Below are 22,432 nucleotides of genomic sequence, written 5' to 3'. Positions count from 1 at the left end.
AAAATTTGGGGTGCATCTTATAGTCTGAAAAATGTGGTATATTGCCATTCATTGTGCAGTGTATACAGGCGGTTGATCACCCAACAAACAAAGAAAATGCTCTTTCATCTGGTAAAATGATCGTTTGTTTTTTTCCCAAAAGATGATCATTCTCTGCAGTACCTCATCCTGTGTAAACAGGATCTGCACTGATAACCGATAAGCTGATAATAGTGCAGGCTATACGCACTGAACGATCTATTACTGGTCGTTCCCTACACAAATTATTATGGTGTTGGCCTGTTACATCTATGAATGGTCGGCAAATATGTGCCAGTAGACAGTGATTTAAAAGGCATAATGTAAAAACACCTTAATGCTACTCACCGCCTGCAATATTAAGTATATTTAAGCCCAGACTGAGCACATGAAAAATATATATATACAGTAGTGGAATTGGCTATTACAGGCAAGGCTAAAATGAGCCTAAAGAACTCTGACATTTAATTGGTGATTACATATATTTTTTACATTTTGAATCATATAATATTTTTTCTATTTTAATGTTAGACTTTGAAATTTGTGACAATTTTACCTGCATATCACACGAGTAGAAAGATTGTTGTTTTTTTTTGTTTCCTTTGCATCGACATTGACTAATGTCAGGCTTACAAGCCGCTATTAACCGCTATACATGCCTAATCTTAGGGTGAGGTCTAGCTGACCAAACGCCGCTAAAACTCAGCCCACGACTGCATGGTTGTTAATAATGTTGCAGTCATCAGTCACTTGTTACCGCGGTTGGGCAGAGTTTCACCCATGTCGCCCAGTTTAACCATCTGATCTCACCCTTAGGTCTCATTCAGAAGAATATATCAAACATCATTGTGTTGTCCATACGCAGAACGAGTAGATAAGGACAGCACAAGGATCAATGCAAGTCAATGTGGCAGTTCACACGGCCGTTTTTACACATGGACTGAGTGTCTGCATGTAGAAAATCTCAGCATTCACTACTTTCGTCTGTGTTCCTGGTCACACTCGCCCATCATCAGCCAATGGGTGTGCAAACAATAGAGCACAGTCAGTTCACCATATGTCACTACTATATGTTGTGTGTTTTTCATGGATTTATTAGAATTATTTAGGTAGAAAACTGTATTTGACTTTTTTATTTATTAAATGGATGCCATAGACATGTAGAAAATGGACATATTGGTGGCACAGGATGTAAAAAATTGAGGTACAAATGTAATGCGGATCTGAAAAATGGATTTACAAAATACCATAAGACCATATAAAGCCATTTTTTTTTAGAATAAAAAACAGATGATTTTACATACTCCTGACTGTACATGAACTTAGTATAGTTTTATGATTGGTGGTGATCAAAGTTCGGCTTTATTTAAAGATGGCTTCTTTGTTGCCAGGTTTTTGCTACCTTATCTAAGAGCAGTAAAACATAGTAAAAGAGACCTTGATTCCAGTGATGTATCACTTAGCTTACTGGGTGAGATACAATCAAGAGTTCTTAGATGTATCCTGCAGCAGAGCTCAAAAGCAGCCTCTGCCCACACCTCTGATTTATGTGTACATTGTCCATTGACATTAAGATGCTAATCAGTGCTGGTGGCATGGTTTGACCAGGAAGCATGTGGGCATCTAGTCCAGCAGTGATAATCTCCTGCTGATAAAACACTCATTGTGTTGAAGCCACATGACACAGGCTAATATGTGACACAAAGTCCCTATCTCATGATGCCCTCAGGTGACATAGCAAAAATGTGCTGATAGATTCCCTTTAATTACATGATTCTATCAAATTTATACTGATATATAAATAAAGATAATACAGTGGGGCAAAAAAGTATTTAGTCAGTCAGCAATAGTGCAAGTTCCACCACTTAAAAAGATGAGAGGCGTCTGTAATTTACATCATAGGTAGACCTCAACTATGGGAGACAAACTGAGAAAAAAAAATCCAGAAAATCATATTGTCTGTTTTTTAACATTTTATTTGCATATTATGGTGGAAAATAAGTATTTGGTCAGAAACAAAATTTCATCTCAATACTTTGTAATATATCCTTTGTTGGCAATGACAGAGGTCACACGTTTTCTGTAAGTCTTCACAAGGTTGCCACACACTGTTGTTGGTATGTTGGCCCATTCCTCCATGCAGATCTCCTCTAGAGCAGTGATGTTTTTGGCTTTTCGCTTGGCAACACGGACTTTCAACTCCCTCCAAAGGTTTTCTATAGGGTTGAGATCTGGAGACTGGCTAGGCCACTCCAGGACCTTGAAATGCTTCTTACGAAGCCACTCCTTCGTTGCCCTGGCGGTGTGCTTTGGATCATTGTCATGTTGAAAGTCCCAGCCACGTTTCATCTTCAACGCCCTTGCTGATGGAAAGAGGTTTGCACTCAAAATCTCACGATACATGGCCCCATTCATTCTTTCATGTACCCGGATCAGTCGTCCTGGCCCCTTTGCAGAGAAACAGCCCCAAAGCATGATGTTTCCACCACCATGCTTTACAGTAGGCATGGTGTTTGATGGATGCAACTCAGTATTCTTTTTCCTCCAAACACGACAAGTTGTGTTTCTACCAAACAGTTCCAGTTTGGTTTCATCAGACCATAGGACATTCTCCCAAAACTCCTCTGGATCATCCAAATGCTCTCTAGCAAACTTCAGACGGGCCCGGACATGTACTGGCTTAAGCAGTGGGACACGTCTGGCACTGCAGGATCTGAGTCCATGGTGGCGTAGTGTGTTACTTATGGTAGGCCTTGTTACATTGGTCCCAGCTCTCTGCAGTTCATTCACTAGGTCTCTCCGCGTGGTTCTGGGATTTTTGATCACCGTTCTTGTGATCATTCTGACCCCACGGGGTGGGATTTTGCGTGGAGCCCCAGATCGAGGGAGATTATCAGTGGTCTTGTATGTCTTCCATTTTCTAATTATTGCTCCCACTGTTGATTTCTTCACTCCAAGCTGGTTGGCTATTGCAGATTCAGTCTTCCCAGCCTGGTGCAGGGCTACAATTTTGTTTCTGGTGTCCTTTGACAGCTCTTTGGTATTCACCATAGTGGAGTTTGGAGTCAGACTGTTTGAGGGTGTGCACATGTGTCTTTTTATACTGATAACAAGTTTAAACAGGTGCCATTACTACAGGTAATGAGTGGAGGAAAGAGGAGACTCTTAAAGAAGAAGTTACAGGTCTGTGAGAGCCAGAAATCTTGATTGTTTGTTTCTGACCAAATACTTATTTTCCACCATAATATGCAAATAAAATGTTAAAAAAACAGACAATGTGATTTTCTGGATTTTTTTTTTCTCAGTTTGTCTCCCATAGTTGAGGTCTACCTATGATGTAAATTACAGACGCCTCTCATCTTTTTAAGTGGTGGAACTTGCACTATTGCTGACTGACTAAATACTTTTTTGCCCCACTGTATACGGTACTTTCGTCAGATCCGTTTGAATATCATATTTTGCATTCCCCAAAAATCTGTTTCAGACATCTAGATGTTTTTGTACAATGTGATTTGGTTTTGCAAACCGTAAACATGAATATGGACCTGTTGTAGAGATTTCTGCCACATGTTAGTTACCCAATGGACCAAAATTATCGAAGGCTCTCCCATATAATAAATCACAAAACCTATAAAAAAACAGGAGTATAAGCCATACGTAAAAAAAACTAATCTTTATTGAACAAATTTCAAAATATATTAAAAGGTTTAAAACAGTATCAAAAATAGGGAAAGTCACACATAAAGCCTCCAAGTACAGCCAACAATAGTCAATGAGTATTACTAACTATATACATAGTGGATAACTATATACATAGGTGGCTAGCATGTATGTATAACTATATACAGTCCTAGAATTTCATATGCACGAAACTATATATAACAGTGGGTAGTCAGTCATCAGGAATATGCATCAAAATGGAATAAATACACGATGGATGCAAATGCTACCAAGGAATAATTAGATGCACTGTATGCACATCTAGAATTTCATATGCACAAATTTATATATAGCAGTAAATAATCAAGAGATTGAGAGATGCACAAAGAATCTGAATCGCTGTGTGACACAAATCTTTGCTGAAGATAATCGAAGCAAATGTCTGCTGAAGGGAAGGTTGTGCATTAGCTACAGGAATGTGACCTCTGATTCAAAAAAGAAAATGCATTTATTAAAAATATGTGCATAGGTTCTTTCGGAGGAAGGTGGATGCGAAACGCGCGTCAGGGGTGCTCCTTTGGCTGACAAATACATCTATTTACCTCAGTTTATTTAGCACTGTGATAGTTTAAACACCTACAATTTCACATGCAAGAAGCTATATAGAACAGTGGGTAGTGAATCTTCAGGAATATGCATCAAAATAGAATGATGTACAATAACAAATTGTATTGTGGTACCGTGTTAGCCAGAAAATCGATGTGAATATTGGCTAACCAGAAAATAATATGTTTGCAAGCTTTCAGAGCACAGTGGCTCCTTCTTCAGGAAGGATTACAAATAGATTAATAAGAAAAAAGCACAACATTTAAAGAATAGTACAGCAGGACATTTGTTAGGGGGTGGGAAGTGTGATGAGGCCATAGATAAGCCAAGGTAATCAAATTAGGCATTTTCTTACAAATAGAAAGGCAGTGGGAACAATGTTCTTAGTTATCTGGAGTCTGTCTGGTGGAGGTGTGAATTGTATCCATGTAGTGACTCATAAATCCAGGTGTTAAATTGAGTCCTAGTGTCAACAAATTAAACATCTTCATTAGTTTGTATTCCCAAATTTTTCTTTCCTTGTGGTCCTTAAAATTACCTTTTAGTATTAAGACTTTTAAGTCTGTCATACTGTGTCCAGGTCCAGAGAAATGTTTTCCCACAGGTGTGTCCACGTCATTCCTGATTATGTGTCTGTGTAGGTTCATTCTAGTTTGTAGTCTTTGCATAGTTTCCCCAATATAGATATTTCCAGGGCACCTTGCACATTGTATCATGTACACCACGTTGGAGGATGTACAAGAAAAGGAGCCCATGACCTTATAGTCCTGATTTGTGTTTGGTACATGGATTATATCTGTTGGTAATATGTGGGTACACGTTTTGCATTTTTTATTGTTACAGGGGAATGTACCAGTCACTGATGGTGATGAGAGGACACTTCTGACAAGCAGATTCCTTAAGTTAGGGGGCTGTTTGTAGGAGAGAAGTGGTAGTTCAGGGAATAAGTCTTTCAATTTGTGATCTCTATTGAATATAGGTTGGAGTTCAGTACCAATCTTCCTTAGGATGCTCATGTGGGGGTTGTATGTGACCACAAGAGGTACCCTGTTGTTATACTCACTCAGTTTGTAATCCAGGAGGCTGTTTCTTGGGATCCTTGTAGCCCTGTGGATCTGCTTATCTCTTGCCAATGGATGGTATCCTTGTTGTAGGAATGTATTCCTCAGTGATCGCAGCTGTAGTTCCCTGTCTTTGCTGTCTGAACAGATCCGAATATATCTCAGAGCTTGACTGTAGATGATGGATTTTTTTGTGTGTCTTGGATGAAAGCTGTTCCATCTAAGATAAGCCGGACGTCCGGTGGGCTTGTGGTAAATGGATGTCTGTATGGCATTGTCCTTGATGTATATGGTCATGTCAAGAAAGTGTATTTGGGTCTTTGAAACGTTGAGGGTGAGCTTGATGGTTGGGTGGTACTTGTTGAAGTTATTGTGGAAGGTGAGTAGATCATCTTTTGAGCCTGTCCATATTATTAGCAGATCATCAATGTAGCGGAAGTATGCAAAAGGTTTAACAGAACAAGATGACAAAAATTCTTCCTCTAGTTTCGCCATAAATAAATTAGCATATTGTGGGGACATTTTGCTTCCCATAGCGCTGCCCATACACTGTTGGTATAAATTGTTCCCAAAAGAAAAATAGTTATGATGGAGCACAAACCTGATAAATTGCAGTGTTGGTTCTGTGGCTAGATTGTTCTCTTGAAGGAAGTATTTACATGCTGCAATTCCATCCTCATGAGGAATGTTGGAATAGAGAGACTCTACATCCATAGTGGCTAGTAGAGTGTCCTCTGGAAGTGGGCCCAGCGCTGACAATTTGCAAAGAATATCCGTGGTGTCCTGGATATAGCTGGGTGTGTGCCTCACCAAGGGTTTCAAAATGTTCTCCACCCAACCTGATATATTCTCAGTAGGGTTGAGCGAAACGGGTCGGCCATTTTCAGAAGTCGCCGACTTTTGGCAAAGTCGGGTTTCATGAAACCCAACCCGACCCCTGTGTGGGGTCGACCATGAGGTCGGCGATCTTCTGAATATGGTATCGGAATTCCGATACCGAGTTCCGATATGTTTGCAATATCGGAAATCGGTATCGGAATCCATATTTAAGTGTAAAATAAAGAATTAAAATAAAAAATATTGCTATACTTACCCTCTGACGCGCCCTGGTACTAACCGGCAGCCTTCCTTCCCTAGAATCAGCGCGTGTAGGACCTTAGATGATGTCGCGGCTTGTGATTGGTCGCGTGACCGCCCATGTGACCGCTCACGCGACCAATCACAAGCCGCGACGTCACCGAAGGTCATTCAAGCGCTGATTCTTAGGAAGGAAGGCTGCCGGAAAGAAGCAGGGCGTGTCCGAGGGTGAGTATATACCTAATAGGAATATACCTAATAGGAATATACTCACCCTCGGACGCGCCCTGCTTCTTTCCGGCAGCCTTCCTTCCTAAGAATCAGCGCTTGAATGACCTTCGGTAACGTCGTGGCTTGTGATTGGTCGCGTGAGCGGTCACATGGGCGGTCGCGCGACCAATCACAAGCCGCGACGTCATCTAAGGTCCTTCATGCGCTGATTCTAAGGAAGGAAGGCTGCCGGTTAGTACCAGGGCGCGTCAGAGGGTAAGTATAGCAATATTTTTTATTTTAATTCTTTATTTTACACTTAAATATGGATCCCAGGGCCTGATGGAGAGTTTCCTCTCCTTCAGACCCTGGGAACCATAGTATCCCATTGCACTGCATTGGGTTTCGTGTTTCGGCCGACCCCGACCCCAACTTTTCTATAGGATCGGCCGATTTCACTCGACCCGACTTTTGAAAAAGTCGGGTTTCGTGAAACCCGATAAGATCCTATAAAAAGAAAAGTTGCTCAACCCTAATTCTCAGTTAAAGTCCCAATACCAGAGATGATAGGTCTCCCAGGATTACCTTCTTTATGTATTTTAGGCAACATGTAGAAGGTACCTGTTTGTGGATTGTCTGGTATTAGTTCCAGCAGTGAGGATGAAGTGAAATCAAATCCCTTGATGATATGTGTAAGTTCCTCTGTGTATTTTTTGGTCGGATCTCCCTGAAGTGGAGTGTAGTATTTTATATCCAAGAGTTGTCTGTTTGCTTCCTGGATGTAATCTGTCATGTTCATAACAAAATAGAATAAATACAAGCTGGAACCAAATCCTACCAAGGAATAAATAGATGCACTGTATGCACACCTAGAATTTCATATGCACAAATTTATATATAGCAGTAAATAATCAATCTTCAGAAGTATGCATCAAAATAGAATAGATACAATCTTTGAGTGACAGGGTGACAGCACTCTGTACCCTATAGGAATACCCACCACTGTGGTATTTATATGATAATTTTGATAAATAGGCATTTATAAGCACAGAGATACTTTCTTCACTATTTTGTTTTGGAGCAATTTTGGTCTCTCCTAGTTGGTGCCTTCCCTAAAAGACAGTACACTTCCCTGATAATTTCTCTTAACGGAGAAAGAAATGCGTCACGTCAGGATGGATTTTTTCTGGAGGAAAAGCCTTACTTGGGTACTGTACTTGTCATGGCAGGAGCTAATGCAGGGGGCAAGACAGGGTAGATTGAGGTACGCTTCTACCCATGTGGATGCGACCCAGATTCCAGCGTGCACATGAATTGGGTGAGATCCAAACAATTTCTTTATTTTGCTTTCACCTTTATTGCACTAGGGCACTGCATTTGGTATTCAGTCCTATCATCTATGGTCAGGAATCAATAAATGTAATGTGTATCTTATTGACAGCTTATTGCGTTGATGGAGAGTATCATGTGGGTAATTATATCCTGACACTATAAGTTTTTTTTTTGGATCATTGCCACTTTGCTAGATACAATAGTTTTTAAATGGTATAAATAAAAGTTACTTTTTTTAGAGTATCCTCTAAGCTGTCAATATATATGTTCATACTGAGGAGGTTACCCTGTTATGCATGAAGCAAAGGTCTTTTCTACATCTTCAGAATTTCATATGCAAGAAGCTATATACAACAGTGGGTAGGCAATCTTTAGGAATGTGCATCAAAATAGAATAAATACAAAGTGGAACCAAATCCTACCAAGGAATACATAGATGCACTGTATGCACACCTAGAATTTCACATGCACAAATTTATATATAGCAGTAAATCAATCTTCAGAAGTATGCGACAGAATAGATTAGATACAAGGTGGAACGAAATCTTACCAAGAGATTGCGAAATGCACAAAGAATCTGAATTACGGTGTAACACAAATCTTTGCTGAAGATGATCAAAGCAAATGTCCGCTGAAGGGAAGGTTGTGCATTAGCTACAGGAATAACATACATAGTAACATAGTAACATAGTTAGTAAGGCCGAAAAAAGACATTTGTCCATCCAGTTCAGCCTATATTCCATCATAATAAATACCCAGATCTACGTCCTTCTACAGAACCTAATAATTGTATGATACAATATTGTTCTGCTCCAGGAAGACATCCAGGCCTCTCTTGAACCCCTCGACTGAGTTCGCCATCACCACCTCCTCAGGCAAGCAATTCCAGATTCTCACTGCCCTAACAGTAAAGAATCCTCTTCTATGTTGGTGGAAAAACCTTCTCTCCTCCAGACGCAAAGAATGCCCCCTTGTGCCCGTCACCTTCCTTGGTATAAACAGATCCTCAGCGAGATATTTGTATTGTCCCCTTATATACTTATACATGGTTATTAGATCGCCCCTCAGTCGTCTTTTTTCTAGACTAAATAATCCTAATTTCGCTAATCTATCTGGGTATTGTAGTTCTCCCATCCCCTTTATTAATTTTGTTGCCCTCCTTTGTACTCTCTCTAGTTCCATTATATCCTTCCTGAGCACCGGTGCCCAAAACTGGACACAGTACTCCATGTGCGGTCTAACTAGGGATTTGTACAGAGGCAGTATAATGCTCTCATCATGTGTATCCAGACCTCTTTTAATGCACCCCATGATCCTGTTTGCCTTGGCAGCTGCTGCCTGGCACTGGCTGCTCCAGGTAAGTTTATCATTAACTAGGATCCCCAAGTCCTTCTCCCTGTCAGATTTACCCAGTGGTTTCCCGTTCAGTGTGTAATGGTGATATTGATTCCCTCTTCCCATGTGTATAACCTTACATTTATCATTGTTAAACCTCATCTGCCACCTTTCAGCCCAAGTTTCCAACTTATCCAGATCCATCTGTAGCAGAATACTATCTTCTCTTGTATTAACTGCTTTACATAGTTTTGTATCATCTGAAAATATCGATATTTTACTGTGTAAACCTTCTACCAGATCATTAATGAATATGTTGAAGAGAACAGGTCCCAATACTGACCCCTGCGGTACCCCACTGGTCACAGGAATGTGACCATTGATTCAAAAAAGAAAATGCATAGATTAGAAATATATGCATAGATTCCCTCGGAGGAAGCTGTGTGTGAAACGCGCGTCGGGGACTCTTTTGGCTGCCGAACAGGTCTATTTACCTCCCTTTATTTTCCATTGTGTTCGTTTAAATTCTATTTTACCGCCTAAACGTAGTCCAGCACAGGATTGTGTTTACTCTTCTCTACTCGTATACCTTACTGTGGCAAGATTTTCTATATTTAATGGATTTATTTTGATCCTATGGTTTATACTCCTGTGTTTCTACAGGTTTTGAGTTATGCCACATGTCTTCATACAGTTAGATCTTGTTAATGTGTTAGCGCTCTCTTAAAACAAACAAATAATTTGACATTAGGGACAAACGAATATATGAATATATGAACTACATGTATTTAAAAAACTGCACTGTTCATCATTTTACCAGGAAACTCCTCTAAGGATCAATAATAAAAAAATATGTCACTGTTTTCTGGAAATTCTGCAAGCTAAGGTTAAAAGTTGGAACCATTTTAATAATCTATTCTCAGCGGATGGTGTAATCACATCCAGATGAAAAGCAAATATATATTTATTTAAGACTGTTATCAGAATTAGGTCATTGAGTTTCAGCCTGCCTGCGATTATATAAGTTTCAATTCAAACATCTTAAAAGCTTGCTATGTCATTGCCCTAAGCAAATTCGAGTAGAAAGCAGCTACGGATGAGGACAGGCTTTAAGTGGCCTCCTTTTAATCTGCCTTAAAACTCTGAGATATTTGGCTACACAGCAGAATGCTGATCAAGACTAGAGGGATAAGGAAAAGGTAAGAAAATGCCTTTCATTTGATATGATGTTATCACTGTTTAATCCAATCTGACATGTCTTTCTCAAAGGCTTAAGAATTCACATCAAGGGTTGTCGCCAAGAATATTCTTTGTTTAGGTCACGTTACTTTTTCTCTTACAATTATATTAAGTTGTATCTTATTTCATTGCATCTTTGTGGTCCATTAGTCAGAGTTGGCAAATTTGTAATCAGAAAAATACCAGTAATCTTGGTTTATTCTTTTTAATAGAAATCTGTTTAGTCTTCAAAAAAGACGTTATGCCTAATTATAAATTGTGCACCGTGATCTTCCAAACTCATCGGGAGGAAGTGAAGTTGATTTTTAGGGGGTAAAAATCCCATAAACCTGTAGAAAAAGTATCTCAGTATAGATACTGGCTTGTTTGGGTCAAAAGCTGACGTTTTCCCGTTAGCCTTAGCTTAGCCATTTCACCATGAAAATGCAGTCCAAACTGTAGGCAGCATGTTATAGATCAGGGGAAGCTGAACAGAATGATATATGGATTTGTGAAAAAATATTAAGTATAATCTGTGTTTATATCGTTTAAATGGAATCTCTTAAAAGAATCGACCCTCGTAAGCCATCTATAGGGCATATAGGTCATAGAAAGTTGAAGAAAGTGATATATTTTAATGGTATTACTATTAAATTAATACACATTAAAAACTTCTTTGTATTGTGAATGTTGGGTAAACCAAAAAGTTGTATAGATTCCATAGATACTGCCTGCCTCCCTTACCTGTGACCTCCCTTGTCCACTGTTGCAAAGCACTTTTAATTTTATGTTTATCGTGCATTTATTTCTACCACACTAAAAAAGGAACTGAATTAAATATGGTACTAGGTAAAATAGACAGTGCCATGTTCGGGTAGACTATTAGTCAATGACTAAATATGTACAACTTAACAAAGAATGAAAAATGATATTGCGGATCTAGAATTTCCAGCTTGGAATAAAGATCACAAAGCTCAGCTGTACAGTGGCATGTGAAAGTTTGGGCACCCCTGTTATTGTGAACATTTAAACAAGTTGAAAATTAAATTATCTCTAAAAGGCCCGAAGATAAAGATGACATATTTTCGATATATTTTATACAAAAATAAATATATATTGTGAGGGGTTAACTCACACAGCTGTTTTACCAGGTAGACACACAAACTGTACTGGCAGTAGTTCATCTGCTAGTTTATTATGGACAGCATAAACTTCAGCAGGGTTCAGGAAAAAATAAGCAGAGTCTTTCTGGCATAACAGAAAATCAAAACCAAAGGTAAAGTTTAAACAGAGCTCTTGCCCTGCAGGCTTAACTGTGGGCAACACGCACAGCGTCCTTCAGGAGCTATGTGGGAGTTCCACCTCTCCCAACACACCACCCAGACTGACTATCATGTCCAGGTATTTAACATCCCATTTGATGATCACATGACCTTGACATCACACAGGTCCAGTCAGGACTCTGTAAGTGAAGATACGGTGGACCACCTCCCACCTGCTCTATGAACGTCTACTAAAAGCAGCCCATAACATAACCCTCTCAGTACATAGCGTGCTGGAGAAAAAGCAATTCTGGTTTCACATCACTGAAGCTAATATGCGCAGTGACACACATCTCCCTTCATACTCTGTGCCAGTGACCCTATATATATATACTCTATATATTCATATTTTACATTTTAAAAAATTTAAAAAGGAAACTGGGCTGATGTAGAAGACAGAAGACCAATGTTACAGACCTTAATTAGCCTGTTAGGGTTATGGTTTCTTCATTATCATCGTTAGGAAAGGCCAGGTGATGCAAATTTCCCAGCCTTATAAAACCCAGCCTCCTCTAACCTTGTGCCAAAAAACAGCAGTCATGGGTTCTTCTAAGGCTGGTTTCACATTTGCGTTTAAAAACGCAGCGTTTTAAACGCAAACGCATTTGGTGAAAAAACGCATGTAAATGCGTTTAAACGCTGCGTTTTTTTGACGCATGCGTTTTTGCATGTTTTAATACAAACGTGGCGTTTTGACGTGCTTACATGCGTTTTTTCTTGCGTTTGCGTTTTTTAAACGCATGATGAAAAGTGTGTGACAGCTGCCAATCATCAAAATCAACAAGAAAACCCACTAGAAACAGAAATAGCTAGGGTTAGGGTTAGGGTTTGGATCCCTAGTAACCCTAGGGATCCTAACCCTAACCCTAAGGGATCCTAACCCTACCCCTAACCCTAAGGGATCCTAACCCTACCCCTAACCCTAAGGGATCCTAACCCTAACCCTAAGGGATCCTAACCCTACCCCTAACCCTAACCCTAAGGGATCCTAACCCTAACCCTAAGGGATCCTAACCCTAAGGGATCCTAACCCTTAGGGTTAGGGTTAGGTTTAGGATCCCTTATGGTTAGGGTTAGGGTTGGGGGTTGTCTTATCAGTGTGTATTCTTGTGTTTTTTAATTAAAAAGCATGCGTTTAAAAACGCATGCAAACGCATGTGCTTAAAAACGCATGCGTTTACATAGACAGCAATGCGTTTTTTTGCCGCAAAAAAACGCATGCGAATGGTGAACAAAAGATTATATCAGCACCAAAATTACATCAATAAAAATGTCAGCTCATGGTGCAAATAATAAGCCCTCACCCAACCCCATATCCCGAAAATGGAGACGCTATGGGTCTTGAAAAATGGCGACACATTTTTTTCTTACAAATTTTGGATTTTCACCACTTAAATAAAAAGAACCTGCACATATTTGGTACTTGCATACTCGTACTGACCAGGAGAACCATAATAGCATGTCAGTTTAGGATTTAGTGAACTTTGTAAATAATAAAAACAATTGTGGAATTGCACTTTTTTTGCAATTTAACCGCACTTTGAAAATCAATGGTGTCGTTAAAAATTACAACTCGGACCACAAAAAACAAGCCCTCACATGGCCATATTAACAGAAAAATTAAAAAGTTATGGTGGTGGGAAGAAGGGGAGCAAAAAACGAGAACGCAGTAATGGAAAATCACAAGATCGTGAAGGGCTTAAGGTACCTTCACACTGAGCGATGCTGCAGCGATCCAGACAACGATCCCGATCGCTGCAGCGTCACTGTTTGGTCGCTGGAGAGCTGTCACACAGACAGCTCTCCAGCGACCAACGATGCCGGTAACCAGGGTAAACATCGGGTTACTAAGCGCAGGGCCGCGCTTAGTAACCCGATGTTTACCCTGGTTACCAGCGTAAAAGTAAAAAAAAAAAAACACTACATACTTACCTTCCTCTGTCTGTCCCCCGGCGCTGTGCTTCTCTGCACTGTGTAAGCACAGCGGCCGGAAAGCAGAGCGGTGATGTCACCGCTGTGCTCTGCTTTCCGGCTGGCCGGCGCTCACAATGCAGAGAAGCACAGTGGGGGACAGACAGCGGAAGGTAAGTATGTAGTGTTTTTTTTTTTTTACTTTTACGCTGGTAACCAGGGTAAACATCGAGTTACTAAGCGCGGCCCTGCGCTTAGTAACCCGATGTTTACCCTGGTTACCAGTGAAGACATCACTGAATCAGCGTCACACACGCCGATTCAGCGATGTCTACGGGAGATCCAGCGATGAAAGAAAGTTCAGGCCTTCTAGCTCCGACCAACGACAGCACAGCAGGATCCTGATCGCTGCTGCCTGTCAAACTGAACGATATCGCTAGCCAGGACGCTGCAACGTCACGGATCGCTAGCGATATCGTTCTGTGTGAAGGTACCTTTAGTCCTCCATACTGTTTCAGAGATTTAGACCTTTTTGTGTAGTGCTAATTTTTATGTTGTTGTTTATTTTTATCACGGTGGCGCAGTGGTTAGCACTGCAGCCTTGCAGCGCTGGAGTCCTGGGTTCAAGCCCCACCAAGGACAAGATCTGCAAAGAGTTTGTATGTTCTCTCCGTGTTTGCGTGGGTTTCCTCCGGGTACTCCGGTTTCCTCCCACATTCCAAAGACATACTGATAGGGAATTTAGATTGTGAGCCCCATCGGGGACAGTGGTGATAATGTGTGCAAACTGTAAAGCGCTGCGGAATATGTTAGCACTATATAAAAATAAAGATTTTATTATCATTGGATTATTAGTCAGCGGATTGCCCATATCACTCGAACTGTATGGTGGATTAAAAATAAAAATAACAAAAAAGCGAATACAAAGGGGAGCAGTGATAATAAAATGAAAGCCAAAAATTGATCACTTGTAACCTGACTACAGGTCCTTGTTAACCGTGTGGGAAAGTTTGGTGACAACACTTGTATAAGGGCTCATACTCACCTGTGAGAAACTCAGATGAGTCTCGCATGTCAATACCCGGCACTCAGGAGCGGAGCGTGCGGCTGCATGTATTCCTATGCGGCCGCACGCTCCGATCTGAGTGCCAAGTGCAATGCCGGGTATTAACATGCGAGACTCATCTGAGTTTCTCGCAGGTGAGTATGAGCCCTAAGTTATAAAGTTGGCCATATTAGTTGCCTATCTCTCTCAGGACAGTTTTTGGCCAGGGCTTCTTATGCAACTTAAGCACTAAATTACCGTTTCCTGTTTCATAACAAATGTTGTATCTTTATATCACCACCACTAATGGACATTCCTGTTCCTTCGCAAGATTAATTACAGCTACATTGTTTATCTGATCTGTTAGTATCACCAGAGAGTACCAGTTATAGAAATGAAATCTGCTTTATATCTATGTGCCAAATGTTCCATTTTCAGCTGGGTGAATGGACAAAAAGTGAAAAGGGTCAAGAATCTAATTAACAGTTAATTGGCAGATAAGAAAATCCCAACATTTACTGCTTAAGAATTAATATTGAACCTTTTCAAGCCTTGCTACATCACTTGGGATCCTCATCCTTGCTGAAGAGAATATTTATAAATTCCTAGAGGAACATAGCATGGCCTACAAGTCTCCTCTGTATGCCGGCTTGGCATTCTCTTCAAAGAGAAACATTCCCCTTTAGACATCCTGCTTCAATGTTCAGTTACCAATCCATTCGCATGGGGGACACAACGCCTTAGCTCTCACAACTGGGACCCTCACTGATCGTACATTTATCAACCTTTCTTCCAAACTTTGTCAATTTTGAGACATAACTTTTTTTTTTTAATGTAAAATTTCCTGGAATCATTAGCGGACGTTATGTGCCTAAACTGTAGAAACCCCCCACAAGTGACCCCATTTTTGGAAACTAGACCCCTCAAGGAATGTACTTAGGTGTGTGGTGCGCACCTTGAACCCCCATGTGCTTCACAGACGTTTATAACATTGAGCGGTGAAAATAAAAACAAATCACATTTTCCCCACAAAAAACGTTATTTTGGGCCAAAATTTTGCATTTTCATAAGGGTAACAGGAGAAATTGCACCACACAGTTTGTTGTGCAATTTCTCCTGAGTACGCTAATCCTCCATATGTGGGGGAATATTACTTCTGAGGCACAGTGCAAAGCTCAGAAGGGAAAATGCACCATATTGGAGTTCAGATTTTGCTGGAATGGTTTGAGGGTGCCATGTCACATTGGCAGAGCCCCTGAGGTGCCAGAACAACAGAAACCCCCTATATGTGAACTTATTTTACATACTACACACCTCAATGAATTCATTGAGTGGTGAAGTGATCATATTGACACCACATGTGCCTCACAGAATTTTATACCACTGAGTGGTGAGGAAAGAATAAATTACATTTTTACCACTAAAATGTTGTTTTAGCCCCAAGGGCTGATAGGTCCTAAGGACCTAATAGGTCTATTTTTTCCTGAGTGCGCCAATACCCTACATGTAATCGGGAAATATTTTTCAGGTGCAGTGCAAAGCTCAGAAGACACGGAGCACCAGATTTTACTGTTAGGCCGGGGTCACACTAGCGTATTGCATCTGATGCGAGAGCATCGGATGCAATATGCTAATGACACTCGGCTCCTGCTCGCAGCAGAGCAGGAGCCGAGTGTCATGCGTCTGTGCTCCGATTCTCTCGCACAGGGAGGATCGGAGCACAGCTGCGGAGGAGGCGGAGAAATGAATTTCTCCATCTCCTCCATTGCTGGGGTCCGCTTATAGCGCACAGCACTCGGATGATATCCGAGTGGTGTGCGCTGTCTCACTTGCATGCTGCGATTGTCTCGGACCGAGGAAAACGGCCGACAAAAAGTCGGCTGGTGGGAGCTGCCCCATATGGTAACATTGGTCCGAGTGCAATGCGATTTTTTTATCGCATTGCACTCGGCCGTATTACGGTCTAATGTGACCCCGGCCTTATGGTTTGCAGGTGCCAAGACCCACTGGGAGAGCCCATGAGGTGCCAGAACAGCAGAGTTCCCATAAGTGATCCAATTTTACAAACTACACCTCTCAATGAATTAATCTAGGGGTCTAGTGATCATATTGACACCGAGGGTGTGACACAGAATTTTATACCATTTGGCAGTGAAGAAAAAATAACTCCATTTTTACCACCAAAATTTAGTTTTAGGCCCAGATTTTACATTTTCACACAAGAAGTTGGTTAAAATAGCATCGAAATTTGTCCCACAATTTCTACTGAACATGGCAATACCCCATATGTGGCTGTACAGTGCTACTTAGCCATATGGAGAGTCTCGGGAGGAATGGAGCGCTATTTGCCTCCTGGAGGGCAGATTTTCCTAGAACAGTTTGCGGACTCCATATACAGAGCCCCTAATTGCTAGAAGAGCAGAATCCCCACTCAAGTGACCCCATTATGGAAGCTAAACCCCTTGGGAAATTTATCTACAGGTGTAATGACAATTTTGACTTCATGGGTATTTTCCAGGAACAAGGAGCTATGAATATTGCTGAGTGAAAATTGCAAACTGCCGTTATAGTGACCAGTATGCTGTAGTGACCAGTACGTTGCAGTCACCAGTACATTATGCCCGGCTTGTGCTTCTGGAGGCATGCACCCGTAAGTTAGGCGGGCTCTTATCGCTTCAGAAATGCCAAACGTGGATGCAATATGTGGTTTAGGTACAATGTGGGGCTTAGAAGGGAAGGGGGGATTTTAATTTGAGAGCACAGAATTTGCTGAATTTCTTTTGGTGGTTGAGGAGCCATTTAGCTTTTGCAGAACCTTTGTACTACCAGTAAGGTGGAAGCCCTCTTTATTTCCAATAACAGATGACAGACCTGAGTGTGAGCTTGCATTTTTTTGTGGATCGAGTTGAAGCTTTTATTTGGAACATTTTACATAACGTTTTGGATCACAGTTATCCAGCGCTCTGTGCTTACCACTTACTTTGAGGTTTCCATCTAAATCTCTGAGTGGCGTGATTCAGATGAAACCCCAGGGGGATCCATTCACTATAATGAGGCAGCAGAGTTACTCTGGACTCCGTCTGGCCTCTGTTCAGCTGTGTCCTTCTTTTCAGAAGTGCACAAAACTGTGGCTGACAGCACTTTTATGAAATCCTAAAAAGACAGACACTGTCGGATCACAGGTAAGACAGCATCCACAGAGCCTTCATCTGCCTCAATATAAGGAATCTTCCGCCAGAGGTTCCGCCTGAACCATGTATTTCAGAGATTTACACGGAAATCCCGGTGCAAGCGCTCAACACAGAGCACAGGATAGATGTGTGCTGAGCCTTCCTGCAATCTTTAGGAGGCAGAATCAAAAAATCAACAGCAGGTGAAGAATTGGTTTTATTTATTTTTTACGCCATTCCTCGTGCTGTATAGGCGACTATATTCTATGGGTCAATGTGATTACAGTGATACCAAATTTATATTGGGTTTTCATGTCTGGCTGCTGTCACACACTAAAAGAATGCTTTTACTGCGAAAAAAATAGTTTTTCCATCACCATATTTTGAGAGCTATAATTTTTCCATATTTTGACCAAGAGAGTGTTTTGATGACTTGTTGTTTTCCGTAACGAGTTGACATTTTTATTTGTACCATTTTCGGGCACATGACTTTTTTATCGCTTTCTATTCCGATTTTTGGGAGGCAAAATTAACAAAAAACAGCAATTCAGGAACTTTGGGAGGGGTTTATGCCGTTCCGTGTGTGGTAAAATTGATAAGGCAGTTTTATTCTTCTGGTCAGTACGATTACAGCGATACCCCACTTATATAGTTTTTTATGTTTGCCACTTTTACGCAATAAAAACTTTTATAGAAAAAAAAATATTTATTTTTGCATTGCTTTATTCGGAAAGCTTTAACTTTTTTATTTTTTCGCTGATGGAACTGTACTGCAGCTTGTTTTTTGTGGGACAAGATTACATTTTTAGAGGTACCATGTTTATTTATATCCGTCTTTTTTATTGCGTTTTATTCCACGTTTTGTCCGGCAGTTTGATGATAAAGCATTGTTTTATGCCTTGTCTTTAATTTATTTTTTATGGTGTTTACTAAAGGGGTTAATTAGTGGGACAGTGTTGTATGTCGGTTTGTTGCGGACACGGCGATACCAAATATTTATTTATAGATACAGTATCTTTTGATTTTTTTATTATTAGTTTTTATTTTTATTTTAATATTTTTACAATAATTTTTTTTTCTTTTTTTTAAATATTTTTACTTAGTCCCACTATGGGACTATCATTTTTTGCAGGCTGATCGCTTCTATAGCATGGGATTGCAGAAGCATCCCCATGCTGTAGAAACTGTCAGCTCTGCACTGACAGAGAAGCTTGCTGATCATGCACTGCGCATGATCAGCATGTTCCCCAGCTCTTGTGACCTGTATATTGTCATGACGACATTGGGTCACCATGGCATCGTCATGCTGCGGGGTCTCTGATCCAAAGGCAGAGGTGCTGTCAACCCTCTGCTGGCTCCCGGAATGCTGCAATCTCGTTAGATCTCAGCATTTTGGGGGTAAAGTGCCTGGAGTGGTGCTTGACCGCGCCTGGCACTTAGTGTCGGATGTCAGTTGTCAGAATCAGCTGATATTTGCGGCGATCACCCGCACACCACCTGTGTGATTGGGCGATTGCGCAGACGTAATAATCCGTCCCTGGTCAGATAGACCCAGGTCACATGGACGGATTATGACGTCTAATGTCAGAAAAGGATTAACCCCTTAGTGACAGAGCCAATTTGGGACTTATTGACCGAGCCAATTTTTACAATTCTGACCACTGTCACTTTATGAGGTTATAACTCTGGAATGCTTTAACGGATCCCGCTGATTCTGAGATTTTTTCGTGACATATTGTACTTCATGTTAGTGGTAACATTTCTTCGATATTACTTGCGATTATTTATGAAAAAAACGGAAATATGGCGAAAATTTTTAAAATTTTCCAATTTTCAAACTTTGTATTTTTATGCCCTTAAATCAGAGAGATATGTCACGAAAAATTGTTAATAAATAACATTTCCCACATGTCTACTTTACATCAGCACAATTTTGGAAACAACATTTTTTTTGTTAGGGAGTTATAAGGGTTAAAAGTTGACCAGCAATTTCACATTTTTACAACACCGTTTGTTTTAGGGACCACATCACATTTGAAGTCATTTTGAGGGGTCTATATGACAGAAAATAATGAAGTGTGACACCATTCTAAAAACTGCACCCCTCAAGGTGCTCAAAACCACATTCAAGAAGTTTATTAACCCTTTACGTGCTTCACAGGAAGTGAAACAATGTGGAAGGAAAAAATGAACATTTAACTTTTTTTTGCAAACATTTTACTTCAGAACCATTTTTTTTATTTTCACAAGTGTAAAAACAGAAATTTAACCATAAAGTTTGTTGTGCAATTTCTCCTGAATACGCCTATACCCCATATGTGGGGGTAAACCACTGTTTGGGCGCACCGCAGAGCTTGGAAGAGAAGGAGCGCCGTTTGACTTTTTCAATGCTGAATTGGCTGGAATTGAGATCGGACGCCATGTCGCATTTGGAGAGCCCCTGATATGCCTAAACAGTGGAAACGCTCCACAAGTGACACGATTTTGGAAACTAAACCTCTTAAGGAACTTATCTAGATGTGTGGTGAGCACTTTGAACCCCCAAGTGCTTCACAGAAGTTTATAACGTAGAGCCGTGAAAATAAAAAATCGCATTTGTTTACACAAAAATGATCTTTTCGCCCACAAATTCTTATTTTCACAAGGGTAACAGGAGAAATTAGACCACAAAAGTTGTTGTGCAATTTCTCCTGAGTACGTCGATACCCCATATGTGGGGCAAAACCACTGTTTGGGCGCACCGCAGAGCTTGGAAGAGAAGGAGTGCCGTTTTGCTTTTTCAATGTAGAATTGGCTGGAATTGAGATTGGCCGCCATGTCGCGTTTGGAGAGCACCTGATGTGCCTAAACAGTGGAAACCCCCACAAGTGACACGATTTTGGAAACTAGACCCCTTAAGAAGCTTATCTAGATGTGTGGTGAGCACTTTAAACCCCCAGGTGCTTCACGGAAGTTTATAACGTAGAGCGGTGAAAATAAAAAATTGCATTTTTTTCTACAAAAATGATTTTTTAGCCTGCATTTTTTTATTTTCTCAAGGGTAACAGGAGACAATGGACCCCAAACTCTGTTGACCAGTTTGTCCTGAGTATGCGGATACCCAATATGTGGGGGGGGGCACTGTTTGGGCACCCATGGGGGCTCGGAAGGGAAGGAGCGCCGCTTGGAATGCAGACTTTGATGGTATGGTCTGCGGGCGTCATGTTGCATTTGCAGAGCTCCTGATGTACCTAAACAGTAGAAATCCCCAAGTGACCCCATTTTGGAAACTAGACCCCTTAAGGAACTTATCTAGATGTGTGGTGAGCACTATGAACCCCCAACTGCTTCACAGAAGTTTATAATGTAGAGCCATGAAAATAAAAAAATCATATTTTTTCCACAAAAATGATCTTTTCACCCCCAAGTTTTTATTTTCACAAGGGTAACAAGGGAAATTGGACCCCAAAAGTTGCTGTCCAATTTGTCCTGAGTATGCTGGTACCCCATGTGTGGGGGGACCACTGTTTGGGCGCAAGGCAGAGCTCGGAAGGGAAGGAGTGCCGTTTTGAAATGCAGACTTTGATAGACTGGTCTGCGGGCGTTATGTTGCGTTTGCAGAGCCCCTGATGTACCTAAACAGTAGAAACCACCCACAAGTGACCCCATTTTGGAAACTAGACCCCCCCAAGGAACTTATCTAGATGTGTGGTGAGAACTTTGAAAGCCCAAGTGCTTCACAGAAGTTTATAATGCAGAGTCGTGAAAATAAAAAATAAAAAATTTCCACAAAAAAGATTTTTTAGCCCCCAAGTTTTTATTTTCGTAAGGGTAACAGGAGAAATTAAACCCCAAAAGTTGTTGTCCAATTTATCCCGAGTACACTGATGCCCCATATGTAGGGGTAAACCACTGTTTGGGCGCATGACAGAGCTCAGAAGGGAGGGAGCACCATTTGAATTTTTGAGTGCAAAATTGGCTGTCATGTTTGGAGACTCCCTGATATACCTAAACAGTGGAAACCCTCCAATTCTAACTCCAACCCTAACCTAAACACACCCCTAACCCTAATCACAACCCGATCCATAATCCTAATCACAACCCTAATGATAATCACAATCCTAACCCCAAATCAACCCTAATCTCAACCCTAACCATAACCCTAATCAAAACCCTAAATCCAACACACCCCTAATCCTAATCTCAACCCTAACCTCAAACCTAACCCTAATCCTAATACACCCTTAACCCTAATCCCAACTCTAACCTTAACCCTAATCCCAAACCTAACCCTAATCCCAAACGTAACCCTAATACCAACCCTAATCCAAACCCTAATCCTTATCCCAACTCTAACCTTAACTTTAGCTGCAACCCTAACCCTAAATTTAGCCCCAACCCTAACCCTAACTTTAGCCTCAACCCTAGCCCTAGCCCTACCCTAACCCTAGCCCTAACTTTAGCCCCAACCCTAACCTTAGCCCTAAG

The 22,432-nt window shown here is 40.9% G+C and overlaps 1 protein-coding gene across 34 annotated transcripts in view; it reads left to right on the top strand.

The window, feature by feature from the left end:
- RIMS1 (regulating synaptic membrane exocytosis 1) overlaps positions 1-22,432 on the top strand; it is a 540,636-nt gene that overhangs the window by 413,540 nt on the left and 104,664 nt on the right. The window contains exon 1 of one of the 34 annotated variants that reach the window (XM_069726610.1): positions 10,368-10,498. The exons of the other annotated variants lie outside the window; for them this stretch is intronic. The gene's annotated coding sequence lies outside the window, so the exon portion shown is untranslated. Of the gene's footprint in view, positions 1-10,367; positions 10,499-22,432 lie in introns of those variants that run through there. 34 annotated transcript variants of the gene reach the window in all.

This window comes from Ranitomeya imitator, chromosome 5 (genome assembly GCF_032444005.1).
Source record: "Ranitomeya imitator isolate aRanImi1 chromosome 5, aRanImi1.pri, whole genome shotgun sequence".
NCBI lineage: Eukaryota > Metazoa > Chordata > Amphibia > Anura > Dendrobatidae > Ranitomeya > Ranitomeya imitator.
Note: the sequence above shows the minus strand (reverse complement) of the source record. Positions and strands in the feature narration are given on the sequence as shown.